The sequence below is a fragment of the Eucalyptus grandis genome, chromosome 8 (assembly GCF_016545825.1).
Source record: "Eucalyptus grandis isolate ANBG69807.140 chromosome 8, ASM1654582v1, whole genome shotgun sequence".
NCBI lineage: Eukaryota > Viridiplantae > Streptophyta > Magnoliopsida > Myrtales > Myrtaceae > Eucalyptus > Eucalyptus grandis.
The window spans coordinates 24,273,019-24,294,010 of record NC_052619.1 but is presented as its reverse complement, the minus strand read 5'-3'; positions in this window follow the sequence as shown (position 1 = coordinate 24,294,010).

Sequence of the window (20,992 nt, the reverse complement as noted above, 5' to 3'; positions counted from 1 at the left end):
AGGACGGCATCCAGGACGACCCCCAAGCATCGGCCTCACCTGGTTCAATTCCAACATCACACATGCATCAGTTATGGACCATACGTGGACTTTCAGTTTATTTCAATCAGTTCAATTAGTCAAAATCCATCGACTCTTCCGGTATCAATCAAGCATCAGTGCCTCCCTTAGCAACCGGCATCGTCCCGATCTCATTATCAGGACGGCATCTAGGGTGACCCCCAAGCATCAGCTTCACCTGGGCCAGCATCGTCCACGATCTCAATATCGAGATGGCATCTAGGGCTTTACCCCAGGCAACAACCCAGCATACCCCAACGTCAGCAGTAAAAGTCCATTGTGTATCCATACATTCAAACATCAATCAATCCATTTTTATCTTGAATTATTAGCAAAATGAAATGTCCAAAGGCATGCCATACAAAGTGAATCAATGACTTTTGTGCCCTATTACTAGACTCATGCCGGATGCAATTCGAGCTCTTGGTCTTGACTTGGAATCATTCGTCTTGGCTTCGGCATCTACCCGATGCTTGTCCCAAGTAACAACAAGCTTCAATGTTGTCCTAAGATCAAGTGTGGGCCATGCACCCCCCCTTAGCACACGTCCAATTTGCCTAGACCTTTCCTCACCGTCCAAGTGTGCTCAACACCCATGCGAGACCATGATTTACATGATACAAAGACAAGTAATTGAAAACATGCAACAAGCACAACATACAAGCAAGCGATGACATATTCCTATATCAATACGCATAGTACATCGCTCTATATAAGAGTTCAAATAGTCTACTTACTACTTTTTGGACCTAGTTTTAAGATGCTCCTTTGATGATCGGACAGCTCCTAAGGCGGCTTGGTGAGGAAGGCATGAAAGAGATGAGAGAAATGGAAAGGAAAAAAGAGAATGGCTAATCCTTAAAATGTGAGGATCCTATTTATAGGCCTCTTCCTCTTAGATTTTTATGTAAACTCATTTACGCCTAAATGATGAGTTGGCCTATCTATCTTCTCGAGTTGGCGCCTAGGTATTTTGGTGTTGGTTTGGGATTGGTCCACATATTTGCTAGCTCTCCAAGGCTCACTCTAGATTCATTATTGCCTATGGCGCCCAAGGGGACACATAAGTCTTTTGATGCATCGTGTCCTCTTCTAATTGGCTAGTTCTTGACTTGTTCACCAAGACTATAATTTAGGGCCATCATACCCTAAGATTTATTTAAGATTCTAGAGGACACCTAAGTAGGTGACTCATCCCTATCATTTATGAACTAAGATCCAAAATCATTAAATGAAACCTAGATATTTCTTTCCAACTACTTGGCATGCATGTTTTTTCCTTCCTCCTTGCAAATGACATGTGGCACATAATGGATAAGGATGGACTAGGTCAAAAAGCTATGGAAGATCCTAGAACCCCAATCACCTCTTGTTACTTGTCCAATGATTCATCCTCACATTAATTAATTCATGTCCAAAATTCATCCAAGGCATTTATAAGACTAACATAGGGTGTCGCCTAATTGGAGAAGTCATTCATATATGTACACGATCGATGGTTCTATAAGAACTGAGGTTCGTGCTAAAAATTCACTAACTTTTCCCAAATGAGTGCAACTAAATCGACAACTTTCTTAAACTTGTCCATGACCATTTTCAATTAAAATGTGTCCATTGAATGTCTTAAAATAAACCTCGTGGTTGGTCTTGATTATTTGCCCTAATCGGGTCTTGGTCAGGTGGACCGAGTCCATGGCCAAATATGCCATGTCTTGGTCTATCCAAGGTTTATGTCTTTGATTCCCATGATCGACCCTCATACCTTATTCTTATGGCCTGGAATCTAAGATGTTACAGCATGACCTCAAGCGGCCCTCCACGAAGGTCACGCGACAAATTTGAGTCGCTGCGACTATCACCAGGAGTCACCCAACCATTTGCCTTCGTCGGTGACTACCTACCCTTCATTGACAACCACTTGCAGCCATGCCAATCCTATTCAACGAAGAAGAAGATGATGAACAATAGTTCAACATGCCCAAAAGGCAAAAGCTCAAGGCACCCCCTTACCTGCCTTGAGCTTTCAGCCTGTGGAAGGATTGCATTTGGGAAATGGAGTTCAAAAAAAATTTACCAAACACAGTCTAAGTCACCTTTTGGTCACCTATGCTCTTGCAAAGTGTGCAATTGAAACTAATTTGGTTGTGGAAGTAAGTCTTTTAACTTAATTATTTATGCAATTGGATTCTTTGGTCAATTACCTTCGATAATTCCAAAATTCTGTTCATATGGCACCGTTGATATGGCAAAAAATTTCGCGACAAGAAAAGAAGCCAAAAGGAAAGTGGGGTGCAGGGGGGCGCCCTTCACCACCAGACAAGCGTCAGTGGGCCCCACCGTAAGCAAAAGTGAGGACGCCACCACTTGCATGTAAAAGGCGGTCCCGCCCCTCCCCGCCCTCTCTCATTCAAGTTAGAGTAATTGATTGAAAAAGAAAACGAAAGTTTGGAAACTCAATCTTACACTTAAGAACGGCCAAAAAGTTATTATAAAGGTTTAGAATAAGTTTGCTATGATTTACGAAATTATCTCAAATTCAATTGAGTCTTAAAATATCTAAAATCTTCAATTAAATTCTTTTGGTTTGATAAAAAAGTAAATCGAGGTCTTTCATTATCTCTATCGACTGAATTTTTATGGATTAATATTTACTTCAACCTTCGATGAGTCATACCTTTGTGTAGAAATTCAAGTCTACAACATTAGTCAAAATGTGTATTTTTCTCACTTGTCACTTCATTAGAAGCAAGAGAATTTCTATTGAGTGTGTCTTAAGTTTTTGCCAATGACTCAGGTGAGAATCGAAGCACAGATATGGATGCACATGAGTGGAGTTATGAAAGGCGTCGGTTTGGAGACACAGTCCCCAGGCTCGAAGGCCTGAGTTGTGTGGAGAATGCCCAGGCAAAGGGCCGGGCGCCCGAGTTCAGAACAATTTATAGCGAGTTACCAGGTTTGCTTCATTTACTATAGCAAATTTGCTGCTAGATTTGCCCTGATTAATTCGCCTGTATAAATGAGGAAAAAATGAAGGGGAAAAGAAACGATAGATAAGCCTAAATGACACCGTTGTTCTTGGTTCCTTAGCGACTGGCTAGAAGATGGATGGGACTAGCTCAAGCTTCGTGCAATCTACCAAAAAGCTCAGTTGGCTGACTACTCAAGCTAGCCTAAGCACTTGTCAAGTTCGAGAAGCTCAAATTTAATTGCAAGAAAGATGTAATTGTCAAAACGTATGCCCTTGGCAAATGCAATCAGATATTCCATGCTGGTTTGGAAGCTTTTTAAAATATATATATATTTATTGACCTCTCTCACCGGAGATCCGTTCTTTGCATGATAACATAAATTCTTAATGGACGGGGAAAAACGCCGAATCCGTCCACAGACAGAGAAAGAGAGAGAGAGAGATCAAACATATGGTCATAGTACCTAGGTCCACAGAGGATACATGATCTTGAAAAGCAAAAAGGTTGAAGAAGACACTCGATGGGTATCAGTACTTGGAGATTTGGTCAATTTCCAGCTGTCACATAAGCCGTTTGTCGGGTAATGGTAGTCGGTAGTGCAGTTATTTAGTCGACTATTGCACTAGCCGTTAGTGCCTTTCTACCGTTGCCTATATTTACTTTTATCAACGTAATCTACTGCTTTAATACATCAAGATGTAAAAGAAAAACTGCAAAATTCTTCAATAATTTAAGGACGTTCACAGAATACATATGTTGCTCAACCCTTTTCACACAATTCATTTTTATCACCAAGTTGATTTTAATGGCTAGTTAATTACTACTGATAGAACTACTTATATGTTTTCTGAAACAGTTTGTTTCGCAATATTTAATGTGCTACGTGCTCTTATCATTTGCATTTCATATACTTTTGTAACAGTTGAATCATTGGTCATACGCTTGTTTTGGCTGGTCGAAAGTACAGACAGTATTTGGCCAACTGTTTACAGCATATCTCTAGCATTGTCAATCTTGGCTAGATTTTCCATTCGGTGCCAATGCATCATTCTAAGATAGCTCAACTTTATTAAGAAGAATATGCGGATACATCAGAAAAGTTTCCTAGGAAACCAGACACTCAAATAGCCACAACATGCAAGCATGACTCGAATGGATGTCCTTCAGTTTACTAACCCACACAACTGGTGATCTTTTTATATAAGGAAATCCTATTTATCCTTTTAAAGAATGAGACTTTCTGCCCCTTTGGTACAATTTCAAGTATATTCTTTCCAAAAGGAGCTTTAGCTGCATCATCAATTGTCTTTGGCAATCATGAAAAGACATGCATGACGGTAGAAAAAGATGTCACATGCTTACAATTAACTAATCTAAATATGTACTCCTTTTTAAAGTGGATGTTAGGCGAGGAATTTTTCACTCTCTTGGTCTTTGTTTCCAGATCCCATTTTCAATTTGTTGTCTAGAATCGAAAACCAATGGAAAGTCTTAGAAGTGAAAGCTAAAAGTTAAAGGAGAGGCCATGCGAAAAGGGCAAGCAGCTAGTCCTAGGAATTAATTAAAAGTTGCCACCATCTCTTTAATATAGAAACTAACAATTGATACATTATTCTCATCCTTATTTGAGTATGACACGTAGGTCCGGTTGTATTAACAAATATAAACTTCTAATTATGTGCGTCCATCTTTGGCACAAAGACTTACTGGACACCCACTCATTAGTAAACTAAATAATTTGAAAACTCTAAACATCATAAGGTATGAGTTAGACACAACTATAGTTATTTATGATAATTAAAAGTTCTTCCTCTTAGGAAAAGAATGGTTAATACCACCAAAACCCTAAATTAGTACACTCATGTTACATTTATTTCAAATTAATTTTTATATCACAAAAAATCATAGATTGGTACTCTTGTACCACATTTGCCCTAAAGAAATCCTAGATTTACCACAATTTGGGGTGAATGCAGTGTGAGTATATTAATTTGGAGTAAATGTGGCATAAGTGTACCAATTTGAGATTTTTGACACAAAATTAGTTCAAGGTAAATGGACAAGAGTCTACAAATTTAGAAGTTTTTGTGACAAAAAAAGAACTAATTTGGGTTAGATGTGGCATAAATGTACCAATTTCAAGTTTTTTTGGAGTATTAGCCCTAGAATAAAGTATAGCATAAACATATGCTCCAAACTTTATGAAATTCTTTTAGAATCCACATGAATACAATTATCAATAAATTAGATTATTCGAAAGCTTTAAACCTTACAAGATCAAGATGGAGCATTCAACCTTATAAAAACTAAACTTTCTTAAAATAGATAATGCACTTCAGTCGAGATTTCAAATAAGGAAATTTTAATTCTTTCAATATAATAACACTTTTGTAACATGTGTAGCTAATATGTTGTAAACTAAAAATTTCTTACTTAGTATGCATAGTAAGTGCCCTTAAAACACTCTTTAGCATGATGTATATTCTATGAGGAAATTTACAAAATTTCTGGAATAGGAAAGAAATTGATTTCTCAATTTCTATTCCATTGACGAGTTTCTGAGCAAAAAAACACGTTTGATAACGATTCAAATTTATATTTCTGAAATAAAAATTCATTTGATAATAAATAAAATTTCTTTTTCTAGGAGCGGTAACAACCGGCATCCGGTGGCTGAAGTCCAACAATTGGCATTCGGCATCCGGTGACCGGCGGTGGGTGGCCAAAGTTCAAAGTCCAACGTCTGACGCCAGAGTCTAGTGATCGGTGCAAGCAGCCGAAGTCCGTAGCCCGACACCAGAGTCTGATGATCGGTAGCCGACGTCCAACATCCGGATGTCGACATTCAACATCCGACATGCGGAGTTTAGTGACTGAAGGCTAGCGGCGAGTGGTGAGCATCCGACATTTGATGGACGATCGATAGCGGACATCCAGTTGTTAGTGGTGAGCCTTTGGCATCCAACAATTGGCGATGAGCGGCCAATGACCAATGGACGTTCGACATCCGGCAACCAACGGTTGGCGATGAGCTGTCGAAGTTCGATGGCCAACAGCTAACGTCTAATGGCCGACGGCTAACATCTGGTGGCCGGCAGTCGACAGCTAGTGGTCAAGGCCGGTGGTGGACGGCCGACAACTGGCGACGGGCATCTGGTATCCCACAGGTGACAAGTGGGCGATGGGCAGTGACAATAGTAAATGATGAGGAAAATTTGGATTTCTTATTTCTATTCCAAAAATAGAAAAGCTAAAAATTTTAACTTCTGATTTCTATTCCAAATCAAACGGATTGCATTACCAAACAGATTTCTGTTCCAAACCTGTTCCGGAGAACAGAAAAACAGATAAATAGAGAAATAGAAATGTTATCACGCGTGCCTTAGACAATACACTAGCCATCTAGCAATAAGCAAAAGATGAGACTACATGCCATTTTGCATGTAGTTATATTGTTATTTGTTAGGCCTTCTAATGTTGGAAAATATTCTTAAGGCTGTGTTTGTTGGTCTTGATTTCTAATAAGAATATGATTGAATAGAACAGGATATAAAATCTAGCGATTTTGCAATATCATAAATATTATTTGGTAAATTGCAGTAAAAAAAGCCAAATAATTTCATATCATATCTTGTTTAGTATTTTGTATGAACAGTATATCAATAAAAACGAATCTGAAAATGCACAAATGGAGATGTTAAGAATATCTTATGGTTCACTGCTAAAGAAACCCCAAATGCATAAACAATGTGTAAATGAAGATAAACACCATTAATAATTTCATAATTATTGTACAATCCAAATCTTAAACTATAAAGGAGCTCATGCAGCATTTTAGAGCCATAGGTTCGACTTTGACAAGAAATGTAAACGATCAATCAACGAATGCTGAGTCTAGTAAGAACGAGAAAACATAATCATTCACCTTTACGATTTTGAGATATATCTTGAGCAAGAACCAAACATAAGTTAGGATAAATGTTATCATATCCTGAATTTTATCTGGTAATAGGTTCGACTTTGACAAGAAATGTAAACGATCAATCAACGAATGCTAAGTCTAGTAAGAAAGAGAAAACATAATCATTCACCTTTACGATTTTGAGATATATCTTGAGCAAGAACAAACATAAGTTAGGATAAATGTTATCATATCCTGAATTTTATCTTGACCAGCATATGTAGTCTACAGGATTTTGATGAACTAAACTTAATGCCATTATTTAATGCGTTCAATAAGTGTGTTGAGGATCATATCTAAAACATGTATATAATAAGTTCAGATTGTACAACCATTTGAGCAAACTTTAATGAAATTTGTAAATCTGCAAACGAAAAGGTCTTCAAGCAAAATCTTGTTTCTGGAAAACAGTCAAACTTAATGGTCGGGCGCTTTTTATATATAAATTCAAAGACCATTGGAGTTTCAAAATCAAAGACCTAACTCATAACAATAAAGTATGATATTCCAATATTATTTATGCGAAAAATCATGTACTAATTCGCTCAAGAAATTGGTGAGATGGTGTAATTAAAATCAGCCATCGAAAGAAAAATTGATTGGCTGGCTAGCTTGAGGGAAGATTATGTGTGTGTTTTTAAAGAATTTTGCCAAGATTATTTTATAGAGAATAAGATGACATAATGCCTACTTTACTTAAACGGAACGTTGGACTTGGGGATCTATTAATTGGAAAAAGCTTGACCAGAAGTCATTCAGTCAAAAAAGGCAACGTGGGAAGAAGAACACACCAAGTGCCAAAACTTGGCACAAGTGGACATATGAGTGCTAAAACATTCAAAAGTTACACTTATGTGTCATTTTTTTTAATGAACATTTAAGTGTCAACTCCAACAAAACTTGGCAAAAATTCAATGTGACTTTATTTTATTAATAAAACTATCTACGTGGCATACTAGAATGTCTACTCAACAATCTTTGTCTCAAAATGACGTCGTTTTATTTGATTTTTAGTATGAATATAAATTAAATTAAATTAAAAAGACTAAAAAAAAAAGGAAATTAGCGAGGGTCATGGAGGCCCTCGTTGATTTCCATTTTTTCAATTTATTCTTTTCAATTAATATTTATATTAAAAATCAAATTTGAACCAAAATGACATCATTTTAGACTTATATAACTACGTCAGCTAGGGGTGTGTATGGGTGGGCGGTTCCCGACCTAGAACCGAGAACCGCCCGCTAAGAATCGGTTTTGAAAAATTGGAACCGGGAACCGCCCACTAGTTGCATGGATCCACCAAGGAACTAGACTACCGGTCCAGTCCGGTTCCCAAGTGGATCCATAGAACCGGTCCAACCTCTGCACCTTCCCCTTTTCGCCCTCCTCACATCTACTTATTCTGGCTTCCTCAATCATGGTAGTTTTATTCTCCTCAAGTACTATCACTGTGGCGGCAGCAGTCATGACCCTCGTGCCACTTCCGTCTAGACCACCACCACCATCTTCGCCACCGCCTCTGCCATCTCTTGCTCCTCCCTTGAGACCGACAATGAGGAGGACAATAGGGATGATGTGCCATTCTTAGACCTAGAGTTCGCCCCTGTCCCCAAAAATGAGGACGATGGGGGGGGAGGCCGAGGAGGGGGAGGTAGAAACGGGATGAGCCCAACAACGAAGAGGATAATAGTGACAGTGAATGCGAAGATGGCTACGAGGATGGCGACAACATGGAGAGAGAGTTCAAGTTTGAGGTGGGGAAAAAGAATCAACTCACTATTTCGCTGAGTTCAGATTAGGACTCAAAGGGAGATAAGTAGATCCGGAGGTGAATTGAAGAGGAAGAGGGAGCTTAGGGAGATTTTGAACTAAGAGAGACAAGATGGAGTAGGAGAGTAATGAATTGAGACAAGATGGTGATTGGAGCCCTAAATTTTAGATTTACTAATTTCGAATTTTTTTAAATATTAAAAATTAATATATTGTTATAATATAACCAGTCCGGTCCGGGTGGGGCGGATCCGCCCATAGAATCGGGAACCGGACCGATACCCACCGATTCCCATAAATTGAAATGGGAACCGGACCAATTCCCTTAAGAACCACCGGTTCCAAGCGGTTCCGGTCCAGTTCCAGGTGGTCCAAGTGGGTCTTGGTTCTTTTGCACACCCCTAACGTCAACATCACGTGGATAAATTAGAAATGCCACATTATTTAAAATTATCACCAAAAAATGCCACGTCAGCTGTTTGACTGAAAATTTTCATCATTGGCACTTAAGTATTATTTTTTTCTCCGATTTTTGTACTTTAACGTACCTTTTGAAAGTTTTGGCACTTATGTGTCTAGCCATGCCGAATTTTGACATTTGGGGTGTTCTTCACTCCAACAACAAGAGAAATTGAGTATTCTTGAAATGTTTTTAAATCACTATCTTTTGTAAGCTTGTAATACCCATTTGAGTGTTGGTTCTAAGATTTTGCAAAAGTGACAAACTCAATTGCAAACACACAAGAAAAAGTTGTTGGACTTAAAGTGAAGGTCTTTGTATAGGTAAGAGATAAAGTGTGCAGGTGACTCTTCAAAAACATTTATTAGATATGCAGTTTATACTAGGGAGAAAACATGTTGTGCTATACGTACAAGGTGTGACAACGATATTGGAAGGTTCAATAGTTACTAAGCTATAGTGGGGTTGCTATAAAAGGAAATCAAATTTCATGTGGCAACAAGTTCTAGATTTTTAACAAAGTGGTGTCTGTACCCTTGACGTAACTACTGCAATCTAGCCAATTCGGGTGGTTAGAGCTAAAAGAGAGAAATGGGCACACCTAAGCTGAATCTCCATAAATATCATTTTTAATTTATCTTTGTCTGAACTCTTTTATTTTGATGTCTGTATTGCTGGTTCATTTTGTGCAAGGAAGTGATAATTTTATTGGGGTTGGTTATTTAAGATTAATTTGTATTTTCTTGAAAAATCGATTCACCCTTCTCTTGATTGCTTATTTGGACCTAACAGTTACGAGGCATTTTAAAAGCTCTTGTTAGGCATTATCATCTCTACAAAACAAAGCAAACTTAACGTTATTTTTAACTTCAAACTTTGGCCAAATATTCTAGTAATATCTATGAATGGTAAAGATATATAATGACCATATCTAGTTAAACAATGGAAAGAATGGTAATCTAAAATGACCCACGTAACAATAATATGATTGCATAAATCTCTCGTATATTTTTAAAATACTAAATTATATCCTACGATTACTCACTTAAATTCATTGCGTCCAGTAAGTCAAATTCTTCTTCCTTCTTTTTTCCTAAATTAATGATTTTATTTTGCTAGTCATAATTACAAGATTCGTATTTCCAAGATAGTAAAACCCAATAAAACGTATAGATTTTGTATGCTTAACGCGAAAAGTCCGTCTGCACACATTTCCCAATCGCATTTCCTTTGCTTAAGCAAGCACTTTAAGGAAATAGATCAACATTGTCCGAATGTTCATTTCACATTTACGCATCTATTGGTTCTGACAACACAGGGAATATTTTCTGTAAGAAGATGGATATGAGCAATTGTTAATACACATTAAGTTCGACAAAAATTTTCAGGCTGTTGGAATGATGTCCAACGGCGATTCGATTTTAATGGGACGGTGGTGCATGGATTAAACAAGGGGATCGACATCCATGTGCTTCTGCAACATAAGTTCATTCTCCTTAGCAGTAACCGACCTTCCCCAGACTAAGTCATCCACTTTTCCAGTTGAAATGTCCTTCAAGTGTGATTCACCTGTTGAAGTATTTTGTTTTTTTAATTAATGATTACAACAGCTAAAGAAATTACTTGTATTTAGAATAAAGTTAGGTTTACTAAGAATAGTCTCCTAAACTATATACTAATTTAATAAATTAATTAAAATTGAATATGACCCACCCATTTGCTTTTTGCTATTTTCACATCACTTGGTCTATTAATCTAATGAATGAATTTTTGTATGTCATGCATAATCCTTTATGTTATAAGTTTTGTTAATGTGTACTCCGGGCGCACACTTATTAAAAAGTCAAATTAAGTATATTTAACAGGCGTTTCGAAAATGCTCGCTAAGACAATCCTTATTTTAATGGCAATCAAACAGAAGAATCTCTTATGCCTTTGGCTGCTAAGCATGCACATCTAATCCAAATTTTAAAAGCTTAATTAGGAGAACCATCGAGATAATGAAGGGTCAAACGACAAAGTACAGGGACAGTTGGTATCTCACTTGAGTCTGTCCACCAAAGAAAATGCTATGAGCTTGCACCCGAGCCGTCAACATTTTATACTATTCCCCTCTAAGTGGAGAGTACAGAGAATCCCTGAAAGTTTGGTGCCTGTGGATTGTGGTGGGGGAGACCAGTTTTGCTCATCATGCGTTCATCTACAAGCTAAATCCCTTCATCTCCAGATATGTCCTACTTATTATAATAATTTAATAAGTAATTTAAAGCACAGGTCAAAACAATTGGCCACGCATATTATAAGCTAGTAGGGAAAACTGCACAATTAGTTCTAAACCATTGATGGAAAGTGCAATCAAGTCTTCTTTACAAAGTTTTATTAGGGTTGATATGACATGACAATCCTGTCATCACCGAACACCGAACGTTCTATATATTCAAAAGTGTCAAGTTCCATGATTTACCATTGAGGAATCTTCTCTAACTAAAGTTAGATACAGCATTTGATAGAAGGGCAAGTTGAGAGCAATGTGCAAGATCATTTCAATGTGTGCTTGAACCTGATGTATCTTTCTCACAACCTAAATCCATGGTAGAGTGGTACTTATAATTAGCTAATCCTTTTGTACTTACTACAGGAGCACCCAAAATTAAACCATGAAACGAGGTCAACCAAGAGCAGTCGTTGTCATATTACATGCCCTATTCAAAACTACGAAAGAATTTTCTTCTCCACTAGCGACGGTTCAAAGCAAGCAGTGGCCAGTTTTTGTTTGAGGAGATTTTGCAATCGTCAAAGTCGGCGCGAGAGCTTTTTCGCTCGGGTCTTCGTCAATGATATAAGTGGCAAAGTGTAAAAAGAACAACATTAACATAATCACGCACACAACAGAGACACAGAGAGAGCGACTGAGAGAGAGAGAGAGAGAGAGAGAGATCTTCTAAATTAGAAGAAATAAATATATTGCTCTTGCAATCACATGACATAACATTTACTAGTGCTGCACTTTAAGTGATCTTTTTGCAATAATCACCACCACGAGGAAGAAGAACCATAATGAAGTCTACATACATGGATTAGTACGTAATTGATCATAGGGTTAAGATTCTCAAAAAGTCGCTCTCTCTATCCTATAAATAGCCATGCAGAGTGCAAGTGCTTCCCATTCAGTTCCGTCTTACCTATTTCTTCTCATTGCTCACTTCAAAGTAGAAAATCAAACTTCCTTTTCCACACTTTCTCTGGCTATGGCTGATCTCCAAGTCATGTCGAAATTCGTGATCATTTTCACCTTCATCGCTTGCAGCGCAATCCTAATATCCGAGGGAAGGTTGATAAAATCAGCATGGGAGGACAACTCCGTGCAATGAATAACGACCAAATGCACAAACAAGCATCGCAATTTCTCACTCTAAGTCAGTCTCCTATGAACGATGATCATTCTCATGCGGGGAAGGAGACAGTTCCTTCGCCTACAGCACATGATCAGGCGGCCGATTTGGGCGAGTCAAACGCAGTGTACAAGGATGATTTCCGCCCCACAACCCCTGGGAGCAGCCCTGGAGTGGGTCATTCTTTCGTTGGCTCAAAGAAGGAAGGTGCTCAAGCAAAAGCTCCGAGTGGCAATGAGGAGAGGCTAACCATTACGGAGATACTAGGCGATTTCCGACCCACTGAACCTGGTCACAGCCCTGGTGTTGGCCATGTATTTGAAAGCAAGATTGATGAACCAAAAGCCTAGATACAACAAAATAAAAAGTTGGAGTATGTCGTGTGAGTCCTGTCAATTCTGGTTCAGTTAGGTCTCATGTCCCAAAATGTCATTCTTCAGTGCCCCTGGAAATGGTTCTAATTGGTGTGTATAGGATTATCTGTCAATTTAGTATTGAACTTTGTAATCATTTAGTGAAAAATAACGAGGTTTCTTTAGAAACCAAATGCTTATTATTATGAAAATGTGCATCAGTTATAATGTGCGTCCATGTGATATGAGATGAGTCTTCCATCGTACTACTTCTCAATCTTCCCCAATGTTATATATGATGTTTGTTAAAGTTCCACACCTTTACCTAACAACTTAAGTTTTTAGAATAGTTATTAATAGTCCCACCAAATTTTTACATGGTATCAAAGCCAGAAGTCCTAAATTCAAACCTTTTTAGGCCCTATTTGCTTCCTCAATTAAATTTTCACATATAGTACTAGTTAAAAGAACCAGAATAATTGTGAGGGGGAGTGTTGTCACATCCCGATCCTCAAGCGCGCACCCATCCCTCACTAGTTGATATAATAGCGACGTCCCAGGACGCATCACTGTCCCTTTCCTTTTAATACGCATGCGAAAGTGTATAAATAATCCCCAGACAATAAAACAATGAAATAGGAAAGTATGACTAATTTTTTTACAAAATACCTTTTTATAAACAGACCGGTCTATACACAAATGTTTACAAAAGGGATCGGCTCCCAACAAAAGAGAATTGTCCTACGACTAGCTAGCCGGACAAGATCGCCGATTCTTCGAGCTTCACCTTTTAAACTCCGGGGCTTCCGATCCTTCACCAACACCCTCTAAGGACCTGAAAATGGTTATACAATAACCAGTGAGACAATATCTCAGTGAGTTCTACCCCTTAAGACTTGATTAGGAAGCAAATACGCCTTAAAGGTTGCCTAAGCATAACCACGAGTTAGAGGACTTACCTTGGCCTCAGTTCCCCCCTACAATTCAACACAATTCATAATCTCATCGAGTTACATCAACCAATCCAATCATTTACTTAGATCGACTCATCAATCAATTGACCTAGTCGATTACATGTCAATCAAATCATTCCCTAGTCATTCTAGTTAATACTACCCATTCCCCAAGATAACATATTAAGTCACCGAGCCAACGTTCATTCTCCAAAATGACATATCAAGTCACCGAGCCAACGTTCATTCTCCAAAATGACATACCAAGTCATCGAGCTAATATAATATAACGTCTTTCTCCGAGATGACATACTTAGTCATCGAGCTAGCATAGTATAGTGTCTTTCTCTGAGATGACATACCGAGTCATCGAGCCGACATAGTATAATGTCTTTCTCTGAGATGACATACCGAGTCATCGAACCAACATTGTATACGTCTTTCTCCAAGATCACATACTAGGTCATTGAACCGATGTTCATTCTCCAACAATTTCTCACTTTCTATCATGCCCGATAAAATAGCCGTGTGTGAGTACACAGTTGGCCTTAGCCAAAATATAATAATTTCTTTCCATAAATCCCACCATTTCATATGGTCCACCAAAATATTTTTGACGTTGTAAACCGACGCTCGGTTATTTTCCAATTAATTATTAAAAATAAATAAATTTATGAATATATCCTAAAATCACAATTAAATTAATTCAACACAAATTAGAGCTCAAATAAATAAACGAACCACACCACAGCAATCAGCATAAAATTCTGGTCACTTGACTATCCTAGTTTAATTTTCGGAAAATAATTAATTAATTACAAAAATATTAAATAAATGCCAATAAATCAACTTAGGCCTGAAAAAGCCTAATTGAACACCGAAATGGACCTGGAAAATTTTTGAGTCACTCTAGACAAATACCAGAGCTTGTCTAGGCCCTAATTACTCTCTAAAAATTTCTCGAAAAATGAGTCGACGTTCCTAAAATGACTTGTGACATGACAGAACTTTCAATTTTTGAAATCAAGTTCAAATTCGCAGTTAATTTCAATTTGACGCGATTTTAGCGTGACCTAATCTACCGGGTAACTTTTAGAAATTTTTGGTGCAATTGACCCGTGGTCGATTTTCTTCGAGCCACACATACCTTTTCGACACATTGGTAGCTCTCAATTGTCATGAAAATCTTAAAGTTTCAAATATGGACATAGGGCGCCAAAACGACAGAAAAATCAATCTAGTGTCGATCGACGAGAATTTTCCAAATTAGCCACATATCTTAGTCGAACTGACATGTCTTTGATCTCTTATCAATTTTTAATTGTGCCGTAATGACATTTGCAGACTAGCACGGTCAAGCAGTCGATTCGTAGTCAAATTCTCAGGTCTATTACATTTAGAATCCCTTAATGATTTCACCTGATAGTCTAGTTATCTCACGAGTGATCAGCTCAAAGAATAACACTATAGTCGCATTGATAAAATGCCCAACTTATCCAATCGAAATCAGAACCTAAAAATCAAGATATCACAAGTGTTAAAATAACACACTTTCATCTAATAATTTAGATTTTTAGAATAGTTGGCAATTGTCTCATTAAATTTTGTGAAACCACTGCCAACTATTCTAAAAACTTAAGCTATTATATGAAGATGTAATTTAATACATAATTACTCTAATACTTCCCCTTACACGTAAGCTAGACTTTGGTCTAGCTGTCACGCCCCGATCCTCCAAGCGCATGCCTATCCCTCTATGGTCAATTAAGTAGCGACGTCCCAGGACACATGCTGACCATTTTCATTTTAATACACATGCGGAAGCAAATAAATAATCTCCAAACAACAACGAGATGGGATAGGAAAGTAGAGCCACAATTTTGAAAAACCAACCACACACTTATATATACATATCATGATCGGTCATATACAAACTAAGCCGATATATATATGTCAGGTCTACAAAACAAAAGGGGGGGCTTGCAAATAGCTACTAGTCTTCCTCCTGCTCCACATCCTCACTAACATTTGAGCCTATAGCTAAGCACACTAGACTTCCGAGATCTTCAAGATCTGAGTCTACAACGTCTACCACCGAGCTTCCAGAAGGATCTACTGTGCCTTTCCCAAAAGCAACCTCCAGCACATACAGAGGTATCTCAAATTCCAATATGGGACCCTCTCTCTGGCCATCCTAAGCCTGGCGGTACCATGATCTGTATTGGTAGAGTACCTTTTTGGGTAGGCCCATAACCCAAACCGCGGACCTCACCGGCTCATAGGTCTAGCCCCTAAGGCTCCCATGTAGTGGAATGTAAGACCTCTGTTCTGTGACCTTCTTCGGCTATCCAAAATGCTCAGGAGGAGCTACCATCTATGGGTCTGAAATATTATCCCACAACGAGGTGAGACAATATCTCAACAAGTTCAACCTCCTAAGCCCTAATCAGGAAGAAAATACATCCCAAATGATGCCTAACACAAACACGAGTCAGAGGACTTACCTTTGCCTCCACTCCTTCCTGCAAGTCAGTTTAATTCAAATACTCACAAATCATATCATCCAATTAAATTAGATCGAGCCATCGATCAATCGACTCAATCAATTCCATGTCATCATGACCACCTCTCGGTCAAACCACACAATACTATTTATAAGGTCCTATCAAACCAGGACAACTCACCTTAAGCTGAAGATAGATAGTATAGCTCACCTAAAGCTAATAAATTATTGCTCACTAGAAGCTGACCGCAAAGTATACTGCTAGCCCTAAGCTAACATATCGAAGCCCGTGAGCTAATATAGTATACTAATAACGCTCACCAGAAGCTGCTAACGTATACTACTCACCTAAAGCTGATATATCATGGCTCTCTGGCGGATATAGTATATCGGTATCCTGCTCACCCAAATCTGACATATCAGAGCCCATAAGTTGATATAGTATACCATCTTGACCATCTATCAAATTCATTATTTTTATCATATTCGATAAAAATTATCATGTGTGGGTACACAGTCGACCTTAGCTAAAAAAAAATATTTTTGCTCTTGAAAATCCCACTAATTTCAACAATCCACAAATTCATTTTTGGCGTTGTAAACCGACGCCTAGTAATTTTCTAATTAATTATTGAAATTATTAAATTTTGGGATAAATACTCATAATCACAAATCACACTCAATCAACACAAAATAATAGTCAATTAAATAAATAGATCACATCACTGCAAGTAGCATAAAATTCCGATCACCGGCTATTCCGGTCTAATTTTCGAAAAAAAATTAATTAATTAAATAATTACGAAAAGTAATTAATAAATGCCAATAATTTACACTTATGTCGAAAAGCCTAATTAAAAGCCGAGACAAGTCCAAAAAATTTCCGAACCACTCTAGATAAATACTAGAGCTTGTCTAGGCTCTAATTACATTACTCTAACTACCTAACATGCAATAACGGTTAATTAAATTACTAATCTATTCTAACTATCCACCTAATCCATACTTAATCTAAACTAATCAACCCTTAAACGTCATTAACTTACTAAGTAAAGATTAATGAGTTAAACTCACAAGTTAAGCGAACCGCTCAGATCAAAACGACGGGGACGCGGAGGGAGTTGAGAAACTCCAAAGCGGGACCGCCAAGCGAGGTCAGGAAAGCCACCAAAACGGACCAAATAGCAACTTGGGGACCCACTCGGTCTGGTTCTGTTCGGTGGTTGAAAGAGGAGGAAACAATGGCTGGTTCGGCGAGACAAGGACGGTGGAGCTGGTCGCTAGTCCAGGCGGGCTGTGGCGGTGCTTTGCGACGGCGAAGGCAGCCTAGACGGACTTCCGTGGAGCTCGACATGGCTAGAGGGACACTAGATGGGGCCGCATGACCGAAAGGGGCTGGACGATCGGGGTGGTGGCAATCCAGCGAGTGGCGAGTGGCGTCGACGGGGAAGGGGGCTAGTATGTCTGGTTTTCTGGGTTTGCTGGGGTTTCAAGCAAACTGGAATGGAGGGTGCTGGTCAACGCTAGAGGAGGGAGAAGAAGGAGGGGGACCGGCTAAGCTAGAGGGGGCCACCATGTCCCTTCCTCATCTCTTTGTTCCCCCAACTTGGTCCCACCAAGCTGTTGCCTTCCACAGCCAAATTTCCAGACTAAACACCCCTTTTAGAAGCGTTGAGTTGGTCCACAAGTTGGGTCCATGGGGGGCATACGAATTTGGCTTGAAATTGCTTCAATTCCCATTAAATTCCTCCTCGAATCAATTCATTTTGGCCCCTAAAAATTCCATTATCGAGTCAACGACCAAATTTGTAATTTTCCTCACCATCAGAACCTACTTGCATCCCAATTCTACGATAAAAAACAGTCATCTGCATTTTTTGGTCAAAAACGGGCCCTATCTCAACTTTTTCCGCCAAAAACACGATTTGTAGAAAAATCTTTGGAGACTAAGTTAACGTTCCTAAAATGACTTGTGACATGACAGAACTTTCAATTTCTAAAATCGGATTCAAATTCGCACTTAATTTCAATCTGGCGCGATTTTAGCGTGACCTAGGCTACCCGGTAGCTTTTAAAAAATTTTAGTGCAAATGACCCGTGGTTAATTTTCTTCGAGTCACAATAAACCTCTTTGACACATTGGCAACTCTTAGTGGTAGTGAAAATCTCGAGATTTTAAATACGGACACAAAGTACCAAAATGATAGAAAAATCAATCTAGTACTGATCGACGAGAATTTTTCAATTTGGTGGAATCACTTACATTTAACCACACATCTTAGTCGAACCGACCTATCTCTGATCTCTAATCAACTTTTAGCTGTGCCATAATGATCTCTACAGATGAGCATGGTCGAGTAATTGATTCATGGTCGAATTCCCAAGTCTATTGCGTTAAAATTTCTTAATGACTTCCCCAAATAGTCTAGTTATCTTAGGAGTAATCAGCTCTGAGAACAGTAGTATAGGCACGTCGATAAAAGGCCCGATCTATTAAATTAAAAACAGAATTGCAAATTTCAGGATGTCACATTAGCCTACAACGTGAAAATATATAATTAGACAACAAATAGGAGCCTAGAAAAATTTGAACTCAAAACCTGCTACTTTGATATCATGTAAGATTTGGTGGAACCACTACCAACTATTCTGAAAGCTTAAGCTGTTAGATTAAAACGTGATTTATTATTTGAATAATATAACACCCTCCCCTCACGCTTAGTCTAATTGGGAAGGCAAATTGGGCATGAAAAGATTCAAACTCATAACCTATAACTCTGATACCATATTAAATTTTGTGGAGCAACTATCTATTGTTCTAAAAGCTTAAATTATTAGATAAAAACGTAGTTTAATATTTAATTACTCTAACAATTCTTACAGCGTGGTCAGGAATACGAGGTTAGTAAGTTACTTTTGGCATCTTAAATGGGAATAGACGCATGAATGATGGGCAGAGATACAACACAAAATTTGGTAAACCTCGTCCAGAAAAACGACAGGACGTGAATGTATCCAAATCAGAATTGTGATAAAAGACTGAAAACAGATAGGATGATGGTGACAAGGCTTAATTTGAACTTGTGAGCAATGCTTTAACAATTAATTATAATCTCTCAACGTAGTAAAGCAAACCCAGAAGATAGGTTTCAACCTCAAACTTAGACCGATGAAATCCATAAATGGCCCATGTGTTATATTAAGTGGTGATGATCAAATGCTGTTTCTTCTTCAGACAGTGGTCTTATCGATGTTTCACATTTTATATGATCATCACTATTTACCCAAAGGCGCCACCTCTCGCCGGTTATAGGTATGATTTCGTTCACTAATTTATTTCCTTTTGAATTGATTTCATAAAGCTTGGAATATGCATTTACCTAATTGTGCATCTCACTGCACACGTAGTTGGCCAATAACTTACTCCCCATTGACGTGGACTCATTTTCGTGCCTAAATTATGTCTAACCTTGTTTTTTTTTTTATCAGTATGTCTACCATGTTCATATCTAAAATAAATACAAAATGTTGACTTGTGTTAGTCTGAAGTCAGTCTCATTCAAGTCGCGTCATCTCATATTCTTCTCCATAAATTTGTTCAATAATAAATTACGCAAACGTCGTGGCTGATGAATTTACAGAACATTTGAATTGCGCAGAACTTAAAAGGTAGGCCAGAAATAAGAGTTTGTGCACTATTTAGCAAATGACGCCCATAAGAACAATCCCTCATTAAAAAAAAAAAAAAAAAAAAAAAACTCAGTTCAGATGCTATATTGTTGCCAAACTGACAAACCCGTCCTGCGGGAGTTGTTTTTTTTTTTTTTTTCTTTTAGCCTAATTTCCGCATTGGTTTGGCTCATTTGATGTTAATTGTTAGCATTTAAGTCTTCATTTTCTTTTTAGGGTTAATTCTAATCTTTAGGGCTTTAGGGGTATTACAATCTTTGTTATTATTGTAAAGATTTACTCAAAGAGAGGTTGAATTGAATATAATAATGTGCATGTGTTTGCACTTGCAAGCTTATTGTTAGCCAACCATTGAATTTGTGCTATTGTTTTTATTGCATCATCGTTCATGTTAAAGGTTTGCGTCCCGCCATCCTCACAAGGTGGCCGAATAATTTTTTTCTATGGGATATGCTAAACGACTAATGAAGCAACTATGGTCAAAAGCAACTATGTAAAAGGCCGATCTGGATGTGGATGACATGGTGAATAGAATCAATTAAACTGCGGCAAAGGAAATAGCGTGAAAATCAATATGTTTTTTAGTGGAATCTACTATGAGTCTAGCAGATATCCTTAAATGTGATTGTATAGCTTTATCTAGTAGGATTAATCTGACAAATACTCACTCATTGAAGGGAATCCATGCTTTCGATTTTGCAGTGGGAAAACGATCTTCCCAGTTGCATCTGAGTAACGTTATCAGGAACTGAACAGGCATTAATGATGTCGGAAAGTTTCCTTTTTTAGGAGCAAATGGACGACTTTATTTGTACCTTTTACTGGAAAAAAGTTGCCACACTTTATGTAGACTTCCAACAATAGACAAAGGAGATGCGTGA